This window comes from Ictidomys tridecemlineatus, chromosome 2, assembly GCF_052094955.1.
Source record: "Ictidomys tridecemlineatus isolate mIctTri1 chromosome 2, mIctTri1.hap1, whole genome shotgun sequence".
In the NCBI taxonomy this organism is placed as follows: Eukaryota; Metazoa; Chordata; class Mammalia; order Rodentia; family Sciuridae; genus Ictidomys; species Ictidomys tridecemlineatus.
In genome coordinates this window covers 186,889,844-186,910,393 of record NC_135478.1, presented here as the reverse complement: position 1 = coordinate 186,910,393, position 20,550 = coordinate 186,889,844, and the positions used below count along the sequence as shown (strand labels likewise).

General features: G+C 31.7%; 1 long non-coding RNA gene across 1 annotated transcript in view; it reads left to right on the top strand.

Moving 5' to 3' along the window:
- The first annotated feature begins 498 nt into the window (after window positions 1-498).
- LOC144370298 (uncharacterized) overlaps window positions 499-20,550 on the top strand; it is a 66,643-nt gene continuing 46,591 nt past the window's right edge. The window contains exon 1 of the long non-coding RNA XR_013430244.1: window positions 499-587. This is a non-coding gene — a long non-coding RNA (uncharacterized LOC144370298). The remainder of the gene's footprint in view (window positions 588-20,550) is intronic.

Here is a 20,550-nt window from a genome sequence, read left to right as displayed (position 1 = left end):
ATCTGCATTTTAATGTTTATTGCAGCACTCTTCATAAAGGTTAAGATATGTTATCTATCTGGGTGTCCATAGATTGATGAATTTGTGAAGAATATGTGGTATATAAATGCACAATGAGATACTTTTCAGCTTTAAAAAATAAGGAAATCTTGTCGTTTTTGACAGTATGGATGAACCTGGAGGACATTCTAAGCATATAAACTAGAGAAAGACAAATTCCACATATATATGAATTCTAAAGGGTTGAATTACTATGATTAGACACAAGAATGACTACTGGATATGGAGTTAAGAAAAAATGAAAAGAAGTTAGAGAACAGAAAATTTATATAGGTAGGAGGAATACACTCAAGAGAAAACAATTGAAAAAAATGAAATATAAAACAGAAATCAGATATGGTGAGGCTAACAGATGAGTAAACGGCTGCCCTTGATAAGATAGTTTGTCACAGTTCTCAAGAAAAGTACATTCCAGCCTTGGGATTATTCAGGGAAGCACCAGGGCCATTAGTAGTCAGAGGGAACAGGGGAACACATAGGCAAGAACCCTTATTGTGGCTTCTGTCAGAAAGACAAGGGAAGGCTGGGTAAGTAATTTAGGATCACCAATTTGAATAAATTTAGGAGCCACTGAGAGGCAGAGACTGCTTCTAGCTGTCTAGTATCAAGCCCGGGGGTGATTAGGTTAGAATATGAGTCCAGTAAAGGAATTGATGGGTGTGTGGGTTCTTGATTGGTTTGTAAATAAAGGCATGGTCTTTAATAGTAAATAAGTGTGTTATTTACTCTGCAATATGTGAAAAAAACTAAGTTTTTCTAACTTTTTTTTTGGCCAATTCTTGGTATTTCAGAATTTCTAATTCTAGCTATTTACATAGTAGGATTTGTTTGCTGTTTTACTTCATTTTACTTTTCAAATTAGTAAACTTTATTCCTTGGAACAGGTTTAACTTTATTTATAGAAAAAAGTAAGTAAGCAGAAAGTATAGAGTTACTACATACACTCTCCTTACACAGAAAGTTGGCTATACTAATAATATCTTACTTTTATATCATTCATTTGTTATAATTGATGACTTATAATTGAATCAATGCCTTTTATTAAAGTCCATAATTTATAGTAGGCTTCATTATTGTTATTGTATATGGATTTCTAATTTTGTTTTGTTTTTCTTATACTGTTTTTGATTAGCTTTTGTGTTGGGAATTATTGCCTAATAAAATATCTTTTTGTCTTCTCATTTACTTTTGGAAAGAGTTCATTTTTTTAAAAAAATGTACACTGGCATTGTGGATTTTACATTGTCCCTTAGATTTTCTTTATTGTTATCATATTTCACCACAAGAATCGTCATCACTGCATTTACATATTCACAAGTGTTTCATACATCTTAATCTTGCACCAAAGACAGTTTAGTAATACCTGTTTCTTAAGTAATACCAGCACAATTAAAAAAAAGTTTCACATAATAGCCACACGTATATTTAAAAAAAAATTGGCATAAAATCTATGATGATTATGCTGTGAGATATGGTAATTATTTGTTCCCTTGGAGAGTATTGAGTTTTGTTGCAGAGTAAAATGAAATATAAAGGCAGGGATAAAGCAGCCTTTAGTCAATTTAATCTTATTACTGAGTTGATTCCCTCCTTAGAACTCTCGTGACTGCTCTGTGCATTACAAGGTGTGCCCTCTCTGTTATTGAGGACACAAGCATTTAGCTTTGTTTTTGTTCTGTCTCCCTGCTCTGGAGTCTGGTAACTATCTCCTGAAGTTAGTGGGAGCAATTGCAGGTCTTATTTAAATTTTGGCATATTTTTAGAGACCACAGTCCCATATTGCCTCTCTGTCAATGGAAAATTACAAAAATTTCTTATATCTTTGGTGTTTCTAATTATTATTAAAGGGGGACAATTTCTACAGCAGGTCATAATTAATGAGTGTAAGCAATAAAAATACTTTTATTTCTATGACATATCTTGTGGTTAAGGCTGTTCTGCAATATAAAGATTTTTTTGGAGTTTATTTTGTAATATAATACCAAATAAAACATAATATTAAATAATATGAGCATAATGTTTAAGCCTTATAGCAAGATATATTAATTATTTTATAGTAAAGTTGGAAAATATTCATATAAATTAAGACACTTTGGAGAGAAAAGATAACTGTGTTAAGTGAAAATATTAGATTAAAACAGACTGGGTAGCTCCCTCAGTGCTTCTCAGGCATTTCTAATACTAAGATATACACTATGCTAGTAAGGTAAGGAAGGATAACTATTAATGAGAATGTGTCCAGTTGTCATTACTCAAAGCAATCATTAAAGGAATGTTATGGGATAGGACTTTTTTTCCACACATTAATAAATAACCATTAAATAAAAAGTATAGGATCAAAGATAAAAGAAAGTTAATTTGGTTTTGCAGTTTGCTTTTTCTCCCCAGTGCTTAGCAGTACGTTTTTGTTAAAAAGTAAAGTTAGTGAGAAAGCAAAAGACAAGAAATTCTGATAACCCGGCAGCAGCTTAGGGAAATGCAAAAGGAAATCCTTTCTAAATTTTGAAGGGGTTATTTACACCCACAAATTTTTATATGAGCTTTAAGTTTTAAATATAAACATTATATATCTCAAAATAGTTAATGGAAGGAATTTGAATTTCCTCACCCAAAAGAAATAAGGTGATAAATATATTCCAATTACCCTGAGTTGGTCAATACCCAAAGTACACATGAAGTAAAAGGCCATTTATATCTTGTAAATATCTACAGACATTATATGTCAATCAAAAAGTTATAAAAATGTTTAAAAATAAAAATGAAACCTCTTTTCTAAGAAATAAAAAGTAAAAATTAGCACTACCATATATATATTGCCTCAAGCTAAAATTTCCCTTTCACTATAAAAAAGAATCATATATTTTCTTTATAGAAAATATATCATTCAATATTTTTATATTATTTTTAGCTCATGTATTACCCTACTTTTACTAATTTATCTTGGTGTTTAGTATATCATTATTATTAGTATATTTTCAAGAATGTGTCATGCCAATTTAAATTTGTCATAAGAGAGTAATTTGTGTGGCAGAGAAAATATATTATTATGAAAGAAATAATAACTTGTTTGGTTACAACTACATTATGGCAAATGTTCTATAAAGGATAAAATGTCATTAAATACAAACTAAGAATATCTTATTAAAACAGAATATAAACACACCACATTAGTCTAAGTTGTTCTCATAACTTCATCAGAATCACCCTGAGGTCTTATAAAACAGATTGATGAGTGCTGAGTTTCTGATTCAGTTGCTCCCAACTTGATGTCATTGGTCTAGGGAGCACACCTTGAGAACTAAGGTTAGAAACGTGTTTCTTTTGAAGCCATGTAGCAATGTGTCATAAATATATCTGATGTGCGTATAAAAATATTTTAGTTAATAGGCTTTTTTCATTCAAAGCATTGGAATGAATAATAAATTACCTGATTAAAATAATGACAGAAAATGTGTAAACATAGTTTTGCAAAAGAAGCAATAATAATGCAAGGCTCCAGAATTGTTTATAGAACTACAACATTATCACTGTATTAAATAATTTCTAAGTAAAAATGCCTTAGTCTCAGAGGCATTAACATCCAAAAGTAATTCAGAATTATATGTAACTATTGCATTCTTTATACAACTCATCTACAGCAAAAAATTTTCTCCTTGAAATAAAGTCTTGAAGATACATTTTATTTTGCTTCGATTCCCCCTCCTCCTAACATTCACATTAATACTTTTTCATTTTTTCTGTCACTTTTAAGAAAAATGTTATCTTGTATCTCATTATATAATTTTTGAACTTTAACTTTCTTTACAAGATTATGTATTAGATTAATTGGCATAGAACCGCACATCTTTCATTTCATTCAAGTATGCCTGATATAGATATCTCAAAAGGATAATTGAAGAAGAAATTAATTTTCCTTTTGGGGGTATTTTTCATAACCAGAACTTAATAAAAGCTAGGATTCAATTTTAATTACATGAAAATTATTTGAAATGAAATCTATAAAGTGATGCCAAAAGCCTTGCTATAGAAGAGTGACTTTCTCATTTAAAAAGTGCTATTAGCTCTCATTTCCTATGAGATCAAACTCAAACTTTTCATCCCTGTCAAACTAAATTCACATTTCCTCAAGCTGTCCTACTGCGCTTTCAATTATTTGTATCATTCTAGAGGTGCTGATTTACACATTCAGCAAATCATTGCTCACTTCTGCATAATTTCAAATATATCCTTGCTTTTTTTCACACATAGAATGTTATCTTTTTTTCCATTTCATAAACATAATCTGCAGTTGATAGAAGGATTATTTCCAGTTCTAAATGCTCTCAGAAGCATACCTTGATAATTCTCAAGAACTTGTTTATTTCTCATCTGACTCTGCATAGAAATTATTTTTCTTAATATATATTTAAAACCTAATGGTAATATTTTTACAGGTCTTATGTTTGCTGTTTTTAATCTCTCATTATTTCTTATGTATAATAGTCTTCCATAGGAATCTTTCTCCAAGTCAGGTATTATACTAAATGTTTTTTTTATGTTCTATAGAGTTCCACAAAAATAGCAAAATTAATAGTCATTCCAAAGTCTTATACTAAATTGAATTAGGAATTAGCCTTCTGAAAAAAAAAAAAGACAGATGAATCAGAATCATTTGTCATTAAATGAATGTATCCAGTATGTTGAAATGGAATAAAAAAATAGGCTTAACAAATTTTATGAAATATGGGTGACAGGGAGAAGGATTGAATTTCTGGAGTTCAGTGTTTTTAGTTTGTAGAAGTTTCTTTGTAGATTTTAAAAAGCAGAAGTTATTTCATTTTTGAAGTCATTTCAGTGTGATTCTGAAGGGGAAGTAAAGGGGTATTTGCTAGTAATCCTTCAAATGTCTTCTACTTCTACAACTGTATGCTTTAAAAGAATTTCAGGACAGCTATTATTCTTGTAACAAATGGAAGGGAGTCGAATTTAAAATGGTCAAGGTTACTTCCTGCGTATTATGTTTTACCTCTAAAATCATTCTACAGTGTGTTTTTGCATCCAGTACATTATTGTGTGATAACACAATGAAGATGTTAGCAACGTCTGTCACTTACTGTGACATCAGTTTTTTTTATCATGCACCTGTGATAATATTAGAATTTTAATTAAAAGTGCAATTATTGCTAGTGAATGCTCATGAATAAAAACTATTTTCTATTTGAACATAATAAAAGGATCACCAATGTGGGAATGATCTTGCAGAGTTTTAATGACTTTGCTTTCTGCTCTTTCTTCAAATTATTTCTTTCGAAATAGAATATTATGGCATATGATATTTGGTCAAATTTACTGAGTTCTTTTTTGCAAAAATTGATGATGCTAAAATTTTGAGTCAAAAGGAAATAATAATTAACTTTTTTTCATAATAAATTTCAAGTAAAGGAAATTACTATGTATGTCTATATATGTATATAAAGTATATGTGTGTGTGTGTGTGTGTGTGTGTGTGTGTGTAAAACAAAATGTTCTATACAATTGCACATATATGGGGATCTTCCTGGCTAATTTATTATTTGTTGTTCATATATTGTTATTCCCAAGATATCAGAGTCTATTCGATGTATACCCGCAACTGAAAGAAGCAGAGATCATGATTCTCACATATATGTTCAAAATATCTTCTTTAGGATTTTGTAGTGATTCCAAATATTTCATAAAAGCCACATGGAGTTTTTTTGTTTTCTTATGCTATGCCACAAACTTTCAATAAAGGATTACCATATATTTTAACTAGTATTGTGTACTTTTAACATTAAAGTTTGTCATTATATTGCTGTGAAATATATTAATAAAAATTTTAATGTGTGGGTTTCATAGTAGGAAGGTTGAGCTCTGTTAGGGAATTCTGGCTGTGAATTGTGTAATGTTCTAGCTCTAATGAAGCTAAGTTCTCGTAGTACTCTATTTCAAAGATCGTTATTGCAGAAAGCATAGAGAGGGATGGGCTAACTTAACATCTGTTGTAAAATATGTCTGAGAGCTAACAAAGTAAGGAAGAGAGTATAGAGAAACTGCACTTAAGAGTAAGGGAATATAGTTTGGTGGCAGAACACTAATACTTAATGAAAAGAAATAATTGCCTTTATTGTATAACTAAATATCTTTTTGCACATTGCAACTATTTATATATATATATATATTTTTTTGTATTTCAGGTATACAACAATACTTTGACATACATATGTATGTAGAGGAATTATTACTATAGTCAAGCAAATTAGCATGTTCATCATCTCACATAGTTTTCTATTTTTGTGTGTATGGTAAGAACACCTAAAATGTATTCTATTAGAAAATTTCTATTATACAACACAATATTATCAAATATACACTACTCACACTCCACATAAGATGTCTATATTTCTTCTTCCTTCATAATTGCAAATTTGGGCTCCTTTGGCTTCCATCCTCTCACTCACCCTGGTAACCACTGGTCAGTGTTTCTACACATTGTATTTACTTTAGTTATACACATACATGAAATTGTGCAATATTTTATACATAAATGTCTTTTGTTTGGCATGCAAGACATTGGATCATTAGAAAAACTTTTATGCAAATATGAAGGTAACATCAAAATGAAATTAAATTTAAAAATAAGTTTAGATTTTTTCTCTAAAATAGACATCTGAGGATGCTGGCAAAGAACAATTAATAAAAATTATTTACACAAACAAATAATTCCAGGCAGTTAAAGAAATAATTTTTATTATTTTTAGAAAACTATGATGTAAAAATATAAATATTTACAACATAAAATCAACATGAGATTTCACATCTTTGATCATAATTTGAACTGTTATTTTCCCTATTCTTCATAGTTTTTGTAAATATTTCAAACCACATTACAAATTTAACTAAATTTATATCAGATTTTATGCAAAGGTACCTGAAAAGATTCTCATTGCAAGCTTGGTAGAGTTTGCATGTTGTTTGTCACTTTTTTGGTAGCAGGATACACTACATTGAGTTAGACAAAGTCAAATTATTCTACGAGATAATTGCTTTCAGATGTGACAGCTCTTGGCACTCTTGGTTGTTTGTAATCCAATTTTCTAGACTTTTGTTAATATAAAATCCATCTTATTTCAATTGCCTCTATGCACATAAATTTATAAGCATTAGTAGTTGGAGTAGATATACACTGTTTATTTGAAAAAATGAGATTATTATCAATAGGTAGCAAAATAGGTGGAATGACATGAGGAAAAAAAAAAGCTTGATTAGTACTTGAGACTAATGCCAAGAAGTATGTGACAAATTTGAAGTGAATTCCCTAAAACTAATATCTGAATTGATGATATTACAAGTGACTATTTGGAGGTCATAATAAGAATACAATTTTAGGTAAAGAAACTTGAGTGAAGAGACCATGAATGGTATTAAAATAAATTAAAATGAGACTTGGTTTAAAGAATCCCTGAGTACACAAAGCCAGTTAGATCCCATAAATGACCTTAACCTTACTTGATTTTCGAACATAAGACAAACTTGAGCTTTTTGTTATTAATTCCTTCATTAAAAAATTAGAATTTAAGCTCAACCAATCATAAACAGACAACAAACATAATTATATAACTAGCAACATTCCAGGGAGATAAAACAAATAAGGCAACTCTATAAATATGATCAATGGAAAATTTTCTTTTACCATATAATTGCCCTAAAAAAAAACCCTCCAGTTGAGTTATACAGCTGCCGACTCATGAATCTCTATTTGCTCAAATAAACTCTTCAAAATTGTAATGAGAATTATCTTTAAAATAGTGCTAATTTCACCCATATTCCCAAGCAGCATAAAATGTTCTCCTGAATATCTTATTCAGATGAACCAAAAAGGAGCCACATATGATGTGGATGATATTTTCTGGGAAAATGCCTTTTCCACAGTGACTACAAAAGGACCAGCCGGGTTTTGCACTGCATGGCATTTCATGAAACAGTGTGGACACCCAAATCAAGAAAATTTCAGTTTCAGGAAAACAGGGGTAATCTGTCTCTCAGAAATTACATTCAGATGCTGAGTCCACAGGTGGGAGCCCATGCATGGAACAAACACATGGTATAAAGTTTGGGGCTGTAATAATCATATTTAGCCATGTGCAAGGTAACATCCAAGAAGGAAAAAATAAAACTCTTCTAGAATCAACGATTTGAAGACGTATGGAGAGTAGCTGTGGCCTGAAAGGATGCCTATTAGATTGCTTGTATGCATTGTATCTTCTATGCATGGTGTTCTATTAATTCTTTATGCCCTACCTGTCCCATTTAAAAGCCTTAATTTTTTGCAGTGTTTCCCTGAATCCATCACTTGTATGTGTATAGCATTCATGCAGAGAGTTAGGGGAGCTTTTGCTCTGGGTATCTACTTTATCAAAATTTCCTAGATTTCTTATTTTCTCCATCCAGAAAAAACATTGGGATTCCTACCATAGTTTTAGTTTATTAGTGTGCTTCATGATATTGGCTTCCTTCCCCTCTTTGAAAATGCATAAAAAAGAAAATGCAAACCACCAATTACTGATTAAAGTTTTGACTCTCCTTAGCACTCTGCCTCTTTATGTTTATATTACAGAATTTTCAGGAAGTTGCCTTTTTGAAAAAATAAAATTTCTAATTTTATCCATAAAAGAACAGCTTTATCATCAGGATAGTCTGTATAAGAGAGCAAAGATCCATACTAGAAGCAGAAACATTCATCTTTAAAACCATACTGGTATGTTTGGTCTCATATTTTTAGAATTAAATGACACGCATTAAGTATGCACCTTTAAAATTCTTTTCCTTCAAGAACATTTCCTGGCTTTATTCTCCTTTCAACATTTTACAAAATTTCTCATGGATACTGTATATTAGCAAACAATAAGTTTTGCCACCTTAAAAATACCTGCTTTCTCTCATTGCTTTACATTCAATTTCCTGATTATATATGAGATTATTGATCAGTTATTCCTATCACTTTTTTAGCATATTAATCTATGATTCTGTTCTTTGTACTTTTGGAAATTTCAGAGAGTTTAGTAAGAAATGTTTGTCAATCCATGGCAAATAATCAAAACTATGTACTAGTTGTTTTTCTTCATGTATTAAAACAATTTATTTCTATTTCCTTTTGTCTCTGAACCTCTGCTTTCTTTTCTTTTTTTTGAGAATTTTTTAATATTTATTTTTTAGTTTTCGGTGGACACAACATCTTTATTTTATTTTTATGTGGCGCTGAAGATCGAAGCCAGTGCCCCACACATGCCAGGCAAGCGCTTTACCACTTGAGCCACATCCCCAGCCCCTCTCTACTGTCTTTTCTATGCTTTATTTTTTTTTCAGGGATTTCACCCCACTGTTGAGTACATATGCAGTTCAGTGAAGGTATTTTATTAGGATTTAGACAAGACTTTTTTGAATAAGCATATATTTAAATTTACAAAAATAATAGTGGTATTCCTCTATGAATTTCATTGTGTTTCCTAATTGTCTGAGTCATTACACTTGCAGAATTGACCTGTTGCTGTATATATCTTTATTATTTTTTTATGTCTGACTGCTGTAAACCTCATGAGAACCAAAATCATTCTTATTTGGTTCATCTTTTTTTTTCATAGCATTAACCCAATCTGAAACATATAGAAGGTGCTTAATAAATACAAGCAGGAAAAAAAATAAATGTAATTCCAGGTTATAATTCCATGTGGTATGTGTTGTTTTTCTTTAAAAAATGTTTAGAGCAAATGCTTTGAAATCATGAACCTAATGACTTAATGTTGGAAATACACTAAAATTTTCCAGGTGGACTAACAGTCTGAGAATACATTTTTCTTCATTAATAACCATGGTATACTGCAGTTTCAACACACACACACACACACACACACACACACACACACACACACTCACACACACAATTTACAAAAATAAAAAAAATAATGGAACACAAGTATAGGGATTTTTTGTGAAAGTAGTCACTATAGAATTCTTTAATATGAATTCTTTTAATTAGCCTAAGAGTGTGTTAAAAACAGATAATTAAATTTTGGGGAGAGTGGTTGGGGACTGAAGAAAGTTAATAAGAAATTGTTAGCAGCTGTTAATTAAGAATATTAGGAAAAAAGAAAAACTGTGGCCACATAAGTTAAGAGAGAAAATAATTTTATTTACAAAACGCTAGTTTAACTCTAATAAGAAACATGTCTAGGACAGGATGTAAGAAGTCTTTTTCTTGCATATTTTTAACATGAGCTTATTGTACTGAAGCACCTGGGTTCATCTTGAGGTGATGCATTCAGGAGTGTAGGCTGCTGGCATTGGAATAATCCTGGGTAACTTTGTTTAAACTTTGTTTTTACTGTAATGAGAGGCTTACTTCGAAAAATCATTCTAAGACACAGACACTTTTTCAATTTAAAATGTGAGAACTAATCATAATTTATGTTTTATAGAAAGCATAAGTTTTGGTTACATTCCAGGTTTTCATAATCTAGGAGAGTCCCTGGGTAAACCAGAGTAGCAAGGTCACAAGGATATGGAAAGTCACTTAGCTCACTTCTTGCTTTGTGAAAGGGCTCATGGTAAAAGGGAATATTACCCTAAAAAAGGTTATTATTCCAGCAGTTTTAAAGAAAATTTTCACTAACAATAAATGTATTCTGCATGATGTAGCAAGGAGGTTGTTTTAGAGCACTTGAATTGATAGACATATTATTCCTAAGTTAAAGTCATATGTTTATTCTTTGGATATAGAGATTAGAAATATTAACTTAGACAAATTACAACCGATTTTAAAAATACTAGTTATGGAATATTATTATAAACTGCCTTCTGCAATTGTGAATCATGACAACATAAAAATAAAGTACAATCTACAAAAAAATTATGAATATAGCACTTTATAATTAATATAACAATTGCAGCACACATGTAAGTGTGCTTATAGTTCAGAATAGATGATTGGTTGTAGAACAGCCTTGACATTAAATTCATTTTTGAATCCCCAAATAGTATTTATAAGATCTATCTGGGTTTTTGCTTGTTTAGTCTGAGTTTACTCATTTAACCAAACACATCTATGAAATATACTGAAGACAGACATTTCTTGTGAATCAAAGGATTTTACTCACTAATAGAATCTTTAAAACATCCGATGTATTGATCTTCCAACTGCTTTATTTTCAGTTTTGCAGAGTATAGAAGTCTTATGGTGTGTGAGTGAATTTAAGTTCATACAGGGGGGTAATCTTCCAGGCTAGCATTTATGAGTTTGTACATAAGTGTGTGCATAGGTGTAGATTTATACTCTAGGTTGTATTTTACTTATTGATCATGTGTTATATAATGATGTAAGACTGGCTATTATTTCTAAGCTCTAGAAGAGAGAGCATTCTTTTATATCCATGTTTCCTACGAGGGTGCTGTAAATGCACCCTGCTTCTCGGAGGCTGGAGACTAATAAAGGAATAGAATGGGAAATGAAAACCTGTGAAATTAAAAGGATCTCTATCTATATTTTGTGACCCAGTATCTTTCCAAAATTCCTTAAGTGTCCAGTGAGGTATTCATACTGGTTAATTGTTCAATTTCCTACAGTAAAATCAACAAAAGTTCCATTGTATATTTATAGGTTGCTATGGGGCAATATCAAGATATCAGTTTAGACATTGGGGCAGATACAGAAGGAAAAAATAACATGAGAGAGGCATCATTTTTGAGTAGATAATAAAAATGAGGATAACTCACATTTTTTAAAAAAAAAATTTAATGAAAAACATCAGAAGGAGGAGAAGGAAGGGAAGGTGGAAGAAGAGGAAGAAGACAAAGGAAAAGAAAATGCTATTAAAGTGCTGGTTGAAATCTTAGAATGAGTAATTCTAGCAAGATGAAGAAAGAGATTCAAAAGATAAGAAAATAATTGTATTTTTAGAAAATAGTAAAGACAAGAAGGAACCAAAATTATAACATCATGTTATTTCATACTTTAAGGAAGAAAAAAAGAGCGGCTAACTTTTATGGAATGTAAATATACTTCAATAAGTCTAAAATACAAAAGAAACTCTGAATCCTCAATGAATTGCCTTTGAAGTCAAACAAATTCTGCCTTTGCTTCATACTGGAATCTTTAATACAATATTTTCTCATTTTTTGTGTCCTCACCTGTAAAATTAACCAAACAGCATATTTGATCTGATGGCCTCAAAAATATGTTATGATAAGGGTGCATTAGAATTTTGTGGGACATATTTTACTCATTGAGTAAATACTGTCTTATATCTCATGTAGATCTTTTACAGGTCTCATTGTAATAGTGCTTTATAGTTGTTTTTGAAGGTTCTTATTTAGTAACACATATTTCACTTTCCTTGAGTATCATTTAAAGTGATGCATCCTGTTATAACTAAGGAAAGTAAATTCTAACTCCATCAGCCTCAACTTTCCCTTCTTTCATCAGCAAATCAGGAAATCATATGGATCTTCACTTGCCATATACACCAAGTCTTCATTTTTCTAGAAGTGGAAAATTACACTGGGCATCATCCTCACCACCTGACTTCAGCCTATCTTCTTTTCCTGCTTATTAGGAATTGTTAAGTATATGTCCTTGTTCTCTTCCACTCTTTCCTTCTTTCGTAAAATTTAAATTTAATGCAACTAAGTATGTTACCCCATAGATTTGTCTCAGAGTAACTAATTTTAAAGGAACTTTAAGCTTTATACTTTAATATTTTACCAAAAGGTATTTTAAGTTATGACAACATAATAATTTCCTTGAACTATAGGTATATAAGCATAACTGTTAGTCATAAAAGTTAAGAAAGATGGATAATTCATACATTTTAGGTCCTTGAAATTCCTTTGCTACTATTTATATTACTAAAACAGGTTCTACCTTGATTATTGGTCAAGAGTTAATGGATGCTATTGGCAATTTTTATGTTTTATTTGAGTCTCCCAAATTTGCACTTCATAGGTGATTTTTCCCTATACATAAATATGTTCACTAATTTAAGGCTGGCAGCAAGTCTCTTTATAAAAGTTTTGCCTGAGTATTATGAAAGTGTCCATAGAAATACATACAATGAGTTTTCAAAATTTTCTACAATAGATATTAGACTCAACATACTCAATACTCTTTATAAATATTTAATATCACAGAGATGAAAGGAAATCCTCTTCATCATACACATTGCACAGGAGACAGAAAATTCAGAGTTCTTTTCTCTTACAAAGCACCAAAACTGCCTTCCTGAGTAGAAGTATGTTTCATATCTTTAGGTAAACATGATCTAATTTATTCTTTCTCATTTAGTAATAAATTTGACAGTTGCTATTCTCTAATAGTATAATTCATTTAAAAACATTAGGCCCTTCTGGGAAATTTTAAGATACTTTCCAATTCTTAAAAAGATTTGCTTGAATTACATTCCATTGATGCGTTGAAAGAAATTTTTAAATAAAAGAACAAACTTTATAGTTTTTAAAATTAATTATGCTAATATAGTTGAGTAGTAGTAATGGAGTTTTGATATAGTTGCAATTAGACTTTAATCATATGGATTCATCTTACTTTCTTTCCAAATAAATCCTCTAATTGGAATGCTTTCTCCTTAGGGTGTAGTCTGTGCATTAAACTTCCTTCAAGAAAAATAAATCTCATAATTAGCTGAATTTAATAATCATCTCAGATTGAATATATTAAAATGAAGTGCATTTTTAATACTTAGGTAATTAAGATGAAAACTTGTGCATCTCAGTGGTTATTACAAAATTCAGTTCTATTTTTACTTCTTATAGAACCCAAAAGTCTTATAAAACCAAATATTGACTTGGTAATATTATACACAGACTTTTTCATAATTATGTTCCAGGTTTTTTTTTTGTTGTCGTTGTTGTTGTTGTTGTTTGGATTACTGACGAAAGGAAACTTTCATTCCTAAGGAGTTAATAATGAGAAGTTTCCTCTGATAAGAAATATCCTGGATATTTTTAGGTCTGTTTTTTTTTTTATGTAGACATTTAAGTTTGCAAACAAAATCCTCTTTATATTAAGTGTACTGCTGAATTGGATTATTTATATTATTTATACAGGCTTTTATAATTACATGGAAATCAAAGTAATTTTGCTACTACTTGTTTTAATTCATCAATAAACATTACATTTCATTTGCACAATACAGAATGATAAAATGTTTGTACAAATTGATCTTATCATCATCTAGCTATCTAGCTATCATCCATCTACAACCATTTAACCACCTGTTTATCTTTTATTTTGTGTAAAATCTGAGCTCTTACAGGGTGAATCATTTTCAGACCAGTCTACAAACAGAAATTATTGTTTTAAATAGAGAAATTTTTATATAAAATAGACAGGATAGGAAAATAAGTATATACCTGGAAAGGGAATTCTAAAGGATTCCATGCGACCGAGGGAAAACCCAGAAAGAACAAATTAGAATAGGGGTTCAACAGTGTTCAAGCAGTTGTGGTTGAACCCCATGGGTGGAGATGGCTTAGTAGCTCCAGGCCATACTGCACATAGTTACCAGACAAGTAAGAGCATCCCTGCAGGGAGCCTGTGAGATAAGCTGGCAGCAACCCTTTGAAAGGAGTCAGGTCACTGCTGCAGGGCCTTCCAGGACTGAGAACTAAAAAGGCCTCCCTCAGAGGAAAGGAGGCTTCTGTGTGACTTGGGCAGCTCCAGGCTTATGACAAATATTGGATGGCAGACTCTCCTGGGAATGTTTTTCTCATTTAAATACATATAAGTGGTTTTCTAATGTCTTCTGTGAAGTGATTTTTTATTGGTTCTTTTTAGTCATACATAACATTAGGATTCATTTTGACATAATTATAAAAGCATGGAATATAATTTGTTCTGATTCAGTACCCAGTAGATCCCATTTCCTTCCTTTCCTCCCTCCCCCTCTTGCCTTCCCTATACTCTACTGATCTTTGTGCTATTTACTCATAGTTTTTGTTTCTTGGTTGGTTGGTTGAATTAGTGTCTTGTGGATGTACATGAAGTTGAGATTCACTCTTCATTCACAAAGGTACATAAGAAAATTAGGTCAGATTCATTCCACTGTTTTTCCCTAGCCCAGCCTACCTCCTTCCTTTCTTTCTTTCTTTCTTTCTTTCTTTCTTTCTTTCTTTCTTTCTTTCTTTCTTTCTTTCTTTCTTTCTTTCTCTCTTTATTTATTTATTTATTTTTGAGAGAGAGAGAGAGAGAGAGAAGGAGAGAGAAATTTTTAATATTTAATTTTTAGTTTTTGGCAGACACAACATCTTTGTTTATACGTGGTGCTGAGGATTGAACCTGGGCCACACGCATGCCAGGCGAGCCTGCTACCACTTGAGCCACATCCCCAGCCCCTCCATTATTTTTAAGGAATATAATTTTAAAGAAATTTATATTTTGAAGCAATGTCTGTTGATACACATTTTCTTTATATCCGAAGGACTCATTTGGGCTGTAGTTACCTAGATTGAAAATGTGTATCATCTTTGAAGTCACCTCCAAAATAATTTTTACAGGTGTTTTAACTAATTAATCTGAATATTTCAAGGTTTTTTTGTTGTAGTTCTCAAATGTCTACTGCATTATCACTCTGGTCATTTTGAATAATTATCAATATTTACTACACATTAAGATTGATTTGAAGCATGCTGGTCATTCAGTAAATCTAAATATAATGCAAGAGCACTGGATGATCTGAGGACATAATTAGATATTTTTCATCTGCATTAGCCATTGGGGGTTTATTTAAAATCTCATAATCTCCTTTAATTAAAAATGTGCAGGTGAGTACTTTGTAATAATTTGTCAATTTGTACCAAAATGTCTACCTTGAAAGAGTCATTTCTTCATCATTGCTGAGACAGGATATAGAAAAACTCAAGATAAAAATTTGTATGTATAAATATATTCATTAATATCTTGTTTAAATATGGTGGAAAATGTTGTTAATTGTAGAATGGAGATTCTTAAATAACAAAGTCTTAAAATGTGAAATTTTAATTGCTGTCAGATTTCTGTTATGACATGACACCTAGAGGAATGTTTTAGGTTCCTGAAGAATGTCACAAGACATAGGCATGGCTCTGTGAGTCAGGACTGATAGGTGTATATTTGCATGGGTACTTTTGAATTAATTATTTTTTTTAACTTTTAAATATTTACAAAAAACAAAAAGTAGCAATGGTGGTATAGAAAGATCCCCAAAACAACACACTAAGTTTTCTTGCTATTAATTCTAATTTGAGAAAATATGCCACAATTCACAATCCAATATTGATAAATTATTAAGTTCCATATTTTACCTGTGATCCCTTTGTGCCTAATGTTGTTCTACTATTCTAGGGCATCATCTGGGAAACCACAGTTTGCTAATTCATCACTCTCCTCAGTTTCTCTTGACTGGAACAGTTCTACGGTGTCTCCATGTTTTTGTCAACCCTGAGTGTTTACAGAAGCGCTGCTCACCTATTTTATAGAATGTTCCTGAACTGAGAGTTATCTGATGTTTTTCTTATGATTAGAGCTGGGACATAGGTTTTGTGGGTAGAAGATAACAGAGGTAATGTTATGCTTTGAGTAGGAGGTGTACCCCCAAAGCTCTTATGTTAAAGCAAGAGTGTTTGGAGGTGAAATCATTGGATTTTTGAGAGATGAGGCCTAATTAATTCATTGTAGTTTGAATGGACTAATTGAGTGATAACTATAGGCAGGAAGGGTATGGCTGGAGGAGATGTGTCACTGTGCCCTGCCAGTGTTCATCTTCCTGTAGCCCTTCCTCCTTCTCTTGCTGGCCCTTCCTGTGGGAAGCCATTCCTGAGCTATTTAGCATTTTCACTCGCCCTTGAGCCAAGGAGATTTTGGTCTGGCATTGCAAGCTATTTTGTGGCTCCTCCTACTTAATGTGTTATGCACTACATGTGACTCCAATCTTTGCTCGGCTAGGAAGACTCCTCTCATAGCTCTAGAATTGGGTGTGACCCACTGGGCCTGGACAGCCCACTTCTTATTTGGCAGAAGAACAATCTATGGAAACACATTAAGTTTCCCTCATATACAATAAAGCAAAAACGGGCTCTCTCTCTTTCTCTTCACAGTATGGAAGCTTGATCTCTAAGGACAAAGAGCTGTCCCACCCCGGCTTTTCAAAATTACTTTCTGTGTAGTGTTATTTTTTCACCACTTTATTTTTTTCTTAGCTTTATTTCGCAGCCAGCCCATATCACATAGAAGAAACTCAAATTCCACCACCCATGCATGTGGGTGAGACTTTCCCCTTTTGATCACAGTGTTCCTCTGCCATAAGGTTGGGCCATTATGTTTTGCCTCACTTTGGGTTCAGAACAATAAACATGGCCAACCATGGCCAATTAAATCTCTGAATCCTTAAGCCAAGATCAATTTTTTTCTCTTTTAAGTGGCTCTTGCCAGGTATTTTGGTCAGTGACACAAAACTGACTAATAAGGGCAATGTGTGGTCCTTACAGTATATCAAGGGTACATGTTATATACATGGCAAGAAATCACTGGGGATGTTAGTCTTCCACATGTGCTAAGTGATGTTTATTAGGTTTCCTTAAAATAAAATTATTATTTTCTTCCTCCCTCCATACTGTATTGTTTTGGGGAAAATCACTACACTGTCCACATTTAAGAGAGTTAAATGTGTTCAACTTTGTCAGATTGGATTATCGGTGTATATTATTTATAATTCATTTGTATGAGAAACCTGGCTATTTGTTCTCTCTCACTTTCCTCTTTTCTTCCATTCCTGTTTTCTCCCCTCCTCCTTTTCGCTCTCTTTCTCCCTGTCTTCTTTCTTCCCCTTACTTCCCTCCCTCCCCTTCCCTTTTCTTCCTATCCTTATGGTCTGATAGATTATATTTTATACTTTGGGTTATAATCCAACATACTTTACTTATTTTTATTCAAATTGTTCAAGTTTGGGCCATTGGTAACTGAGATGGTTCATTTGTCTTTTCAATGTAGCTACATCATTATATTTTATATTTAATACCCCCTTACTTTCTGATATTATAAGACATTCTTCTAGCCTCTTTTTAATACCTAATGCCCCAGTGTTGCAAACAGACACCACTCTCAGGATTTCTGTTTCCTTTTGTTGGAGAACAAATTAGAAACAAGGATCTTAGTACTATGTGTGCTCCTTGCTATTGGGTGACTTTTCTTTTAGTCCATCTCAACCTATCAACTGTAGGACAAGGGGACACCTGAATAAATAACAGCTTTGGCAAAACACACACACACACACACACACACACACACACATGCACACGTGTTTGTGAGTGTGTGTGTGTGCATGAATTTGTGTATATATATATATATATATATATATATAAATGTTATTGTAAGTGTACCAATGTACTCAGCTCAAATCCATAAATCTATCATCACTGGATGATGTAGACTCTTTCCCTTTCTTTTCTATAAGAAACAGAGGGAAACTGGGCTCCTGCCACCAATCATCAATTTAGCTGTTAATTCTGATATATATAACAGTGTCAGAGTTGTTAGTGTGAATCCTCATGGAATAATAAAATTAACTTTATTAAGCAGAACAACTTTCTTGCACATAGTTTCTTTAGTTGTAATCATACACACTTTGCACTCCTTTCCAAAGTTATTTAGGTCGGCTTTTCCTTCTATTCCCTTCAATGATATTGATTATTTTTAAACATTTGTAACAGAGTGAGATATTTTCTGTCACAGTCTGTGTTGTATTCTATGATCTGATGGTGTTGCAAATGATTTCTTAATATTTGATTGAGTTATGGTTGATTATTCTTTTTGTTTCATCTATCCACAATCACAGCATCACTTGGATAGATATTCTTGCTCTAAAATCCCTGTTCAACCCTCACCTCCCTCCTGAACCCTTGCTGTTACTAATCTGTTTTGATATCTTTAACTTTTCCTTTTCAAGAATGTCATATAATTGGAATTATACAGTATCTGAACTTTCAGAATGGCTTTTTGCACTTAGAAATATTCATCTATATTTTTCTGTGGCTTGATAAATCATTCCTTGATAATGCTGCATATTTTCTATGATATGGGTATATCTCCACTGACATCTATTCACCTATTGAACAGCATGTTGGTTCATTTCTAGTTTTGTCAATTTTAAACAAAGCTACTATAACCATCCGTCAGGAAGTTTTATGTGGACATATGATTTTAAATCAGTCAGGTAAATATCAAGAGCCCACTGCGTACCTATTATGAGCATATACTAAAATATGACCAAAGGGAATGCAAGGTGCTCACATGATATATCAAGCAATATATTGTAGGGTCATAAAGAAAATATTTGTCAGAAAAAGAAACTGAAATCATGGTTGATATGTCATACAGAAATATTGCTGGGGGAATAAATAAATTGGGAACATTTTATGTATTTGGCATGCTCTCAAAACTTCAAAATATGTATTTTCACTTTCTTTAGGAAAAACATTGAACCATAATATTTTTAAAACATCTAGTAAATAAATATTTATTTAGGGAAAAGTGGTGTTATTCAAAATGAAGGTGCAATGATTTCTTTCATTTGAATAAAATGAAGGACTATATAATGCAAAACTTAAGCAAAATAAAATAACTTAAATATTTTTCATTTCAGAAAGAATAATTTGATTGTAAAGGGCACAATATTTTTAGGGAGTATAGTTGAATGAATATTCATTAAATTTATTTAGTAAAGAGTTTCATTTTGATTGCTAATGATACTAGTAAGCTTTGATTTTGGAGGAGATCTTACAGAATAAGTAAAGGTAATAAAAACTTCTTATGGCAGGGGATACAGCTCAGTGGTAGAGTAACTGTCTAGCATATGTGAGGTCCGCGGTTTGATCCATAGTATAAACAAAATAAAGAAAAAAGAAAAAGCTACACTCTTATGCTAAGGACTGCAAATTACTATAGTACCAAGTTATTGGTTGAAAGATGCTAAAGTTATCTTTCCTGAAAATGCAATATATTCTAGACCTAGGAAACTCATCATGAACACTGTATTAGATTTTATGGAACTTAGTCACTGGGTTTGTAACTTAACTAATGGAAGCATTTTAAAAATTAGTTGATGTTATCTCAAAGAGAAAATACACATTAAAAGGGTTTGACATGACAGAAAACTTCTATTTGCATGATTTTGAAAGTTTTGAAAAATTCCTATATGCATGAGAAATTTCTACATCATAGCTTACTATAACATAATTTACCAAATAATTAATATCAGAATTTTATGCAGATTTTTTTTCTGAGAGTTTTAATTATGATGAGATTTGGAAATTAAATGGACTTTCTCCTACAAATTTAAAAAATTTGGGGACATCTTACTATTAGAGTTGAAATCTATCAGAAGCAAACTATTTATCTCAATATTCCCCCCAAAGTAGTATACAAAGCATATTGTCAATGAATTTGTCTCT